The sequence below is a fragment of the Crocuta crocuta genome, unplaced genomic scaffold (genome assembly GCF_008692635.1).
Source record: "Crocuta crocuta isolate KB4526 unplaced genomic scaffold, BGI_CrCroc_1.0 scaffold224, whole genome shotgun sequence".
Taxonomy (NCBI): domain Eukaryota; kingdom Metazoa; phylum Chordata; class Mammalia; order Carnivora; family Hyaenidae; genus Crocuta; species Crocuta crocuta.
Window position 1 is genome coordinate 236,842 of NW_027529545.1, and position 3,680 is coordinate 240,521.

A 3,680-nucleotide genomic window follows, 5' to 3' on the forward strand; every position below is an offset into this window, starting at 1 on the left:
ATTTTGCGACTCTTTTTTTTTTGTTTTTTAAAGAGAACCAGCTTGGGGCGCCTGGCTGGCTCAGTTGGCAGAGCTTGTGACTTGATCTCAGGGTCGTGAGTTTGTCTTAAAGAAAAAGCAAATAAATAGAACCAACTTTTGATTTTACTAGAATTAGTAAAATTGTTACAAGTTGTAACAAAAACCTTTTCTGTCTTATGACTCATGAAATACTGCTTTCATTTCTACGAATCCTTTGTTTTCTTGTGTCTTCTATAGTTGCTTCATTTGGGTAGTTGTTTGAGTTGGATGTGTTTATTTGAAGTCGTATAATGCTAAACCAATGTAGCGCTATACGTTTTCTCTTGTCAAATCATTTGTTGAGTTTTCATTATTATTTCTAAGAAATTCTATAGTTTAACTTTGTATGTCCGCTTTGACCCCAAAGCGTTATGAACATGTCTTTAAAACATCTTCCCAGAGGGCTGCCTGGGTGGCTCAGTCGGTTAAGTGTCTGACTCTTGATTTCAGCTCAGGTCATGGTCTCATGGTTCTTGAGTTTGAGCCCCGCATCGGGCTCTGTGCTGACAGTGTGGAGCCTGCTTGGGATTCTCTTTCACCCTCTCTCTGCCCCTCTCTCACTTGCTCTCTTGCTTTCTCTCTCTCTCAAAATAAATAAATAAAACTTAAAAACAATAAAAGAAAAAACCCCACCTCTGGCCTGTTCTGTTAAAAAAAATCCAGATACGAGAGTCTTAACTGATTTTTATTCATTTTTAGTTTCGTGGCAAAATAGAAAAATCCTGTTTGTGTTATGTTTATTCTTTGGAATGTATTGAGGTTTTCTTTGTGGTCCATGGTAGTCAGCATATTCTGTATGATTAGGGTTTAGAAATTGGTTGATTGACTTACATGCATATGACACTAATTTCCTAGGGCTGCCGTAATACGTCACCACATTCCAGGTGGCTTCAAACAACAGACATCTTGTTATCTCACACATTTAGAGACCAGGGAAGGAGCCTTCCTGCCTCTTTCAGCTTTTGGTAGCTCCAGGTGGCCCTGGGCTCGTGGCCGTATCCCTCCACGCTCTGCGTCATCTTCCTGTGTCTCGCAGTCAACAAATTTCCTCTCCTTTCTCTTAAAGAACACCAGTCGTTGGATTTATGGCCCCCTGTAGATTTTGTCCTGAAGATCCTTAAATAATATATCTGCAAAGGCGCTATTTCCAAATAAGGTCAGATTCTGAAGTTCTGGTGGACCTGAATTTGGGGGGACACAACTCAACCCACTGCACATAATGCATAGCTAAGCTCTGTATCATTGATCTTGTCTGGTTTTCTGGGTCTTTACTCACGTCTTGTCTACTTGAGCCGTCCTGGACCCGTTGAGGATGGCTGGCAGGGTTTCCATTTTTCCTTCCACCACCAATCGTGTCTACTGAAAGCAGTTGCCATGTTATTAGGCACACAAACGTTAGTGACTCTCAAAATCTCCATTGTGCGTCGTAACCTTGCACACTGTGAAATGGCCTTCGTCTCTCCAAATGCTTTCTGCTGGGAATTCCTCCTTCCCCGATATGCAAATGCGATCCTTTCACTGTATTTGTGCTTTCCTTGTGCATCTTCATACATCATTTATTTCAGTCTTTCTCTTTCAGCTGCATCTGTTTCTACACAGATCATTATATTCTGCTTTGTTAGGTGTTCTAAAAATGTTTTAACCTTTTTACATGGGTTATGAGGGGCTATTTACATTTATTAATATTATTGATCTCATTTCTGTCATTTAAAAAAATCATTTTCTAGTTTGAGAGGTTTTTATTTTTTTAAAAATAAAATTTATTTATTTTTGAGAGAGAGAGAGAGAGAGACAGAGTGTGAGCAGGGGAGGGGCAGAGAGAGAGGGAGGCACAGAATCTGAAGCAGGCTCCAGGCGCTGAGCTGTCAGCACAGAGCCCGACGCGGGGCTCGAACCCACGAACCGTGAAATCATGACCTCAGCTGAAGTCGGATGCTTAACCAACTGGGCCACCCGGGTGCCCCTGTGTCTCCTGCTTTCTTTTCGCTTCCTTGGGTTCTCCCGCTGGCTCTTCTTTGCCTGTTTTTTATTTTTGTCACTTTCTCTCAAAACCCTTTCAGCTCCTTCCTTTCTATTTCTCTTTGCCTTTCAATATTTAAAATACTATGTTTTGCATTTATCATTATTGTGCTCCTCCTGTTCTCGCTCTTGTGTTTCTCAGCCTTTGCTGAGTCCCACCCTTTCATTTCTGAGTTTTTCTACTTCGGAAAGTACAAGTACTTTTCTCTCAGGTAGTGTTTTCTTACTTTTTGCTCTCACACTGAAATCTTCAGATTACACTTTTTATCTGTCTTGTGATCACGTCTTCCTGGCGTGTTTTCATCTGTAGGGATATCCTTATTTTCTTTATTCTCTTTTTTAAAATAATTTTTTAAAAATGCATTTGGGGGCGCCTGGGTGGCTCAGTCGGTTGAGTGTCCAACTCTTGATTTTGGCTCAGGTCATGATCCCCGGGTCGTGGGGTCGAGCCCGGTGTCGAGCTCTGCGCTGAGGGTGGAGCCTGCTTCTGCTTCTTTCTTTGCCTCTGCCCCTCCCCCACTCACGCGTACTCTTTCTCTCTCTAAAATAAGTAATAATAATAATATTTGAGCACTACGGTGGCCAAATCAAATTTTCCCCATTCCTGTGGCATAAAGTGCCCCCTCCTGATGCCTTCAGACACACGCCGCCCTCCCTCTCGCCCGCCACCCCCGTGTCCCCCTAGTTGGTGTATGATTCTGCTCACCCTTAGATAGGCTAACCAGCCGCTTTCTCAAGGAGGCGGGAAGTGGTGTCCATCCCTGAATAAATTCGGTCCCTCTACTTTATGTATTAGACCAGCAGAAATTCATGTTCTCAACAGTTCTGGACACTGGAAGGCCAAGGTCAAGGTGCCAGCAGGGTTGGGTTCTTCTCCGTCCTTGGCTCACAGATGACAGTCCTCTTGGCATGTCCTCCTGTGGCCGTCCCTTGGTGCCTGTGGCCCGGCGCCTTCCTCGTCTCATAAAGACACCTGTCCCTGGGTTAGGGCGCAACCTGATGACCTCGTTTGAATTTGATCACCTCTCTAAAGTCCCGGTCTCCAAATACACTCACATCTAAGGCCCTAGGGGCGGGGCTTCCGCATATGAATTTGGGGGCACCCGATTCGGCGCCGAACAGCACGTTCCCCATAGCCCAGCACTTCTCTCGCGGGAGCACTGCCGGCTATGGAAAGTCCCATTTCGTGGCTGTCTCCCCAAAGACTGTAACCCCTGAGGGCAGAGGCACCGGGTCATGCCAAAGCATCGCTGGCCCTTGGGCCTTGCCGTGTGGGGTGCACACTGGGTGCTCGATCAGTACGAACCGGGTGGATCCACGAATCGAGGCTTTGTACGGTACCTCTCGCTGCTGTAACAAATGACCATAAACTCCGCGGCTAAAACAACCCGGATTTATTCTCCCACAGTTCTGGATGGAGGTCGGAAGTCTCAGGGCTGCGTTCCTTCTAGAGGCTCTAGGAGAGAATCTGTGTCCTTGGTTTTTCTGGCTTCTAGAGGCCACGTGCATTTGTTGGCTCCTGCACCGCCCCCCCTTCCCAGCCAGCAGTGTAGCGGCTACAACCGTGTGGCTGACTTCTGCTTCTGTGGGCACATCGCCCT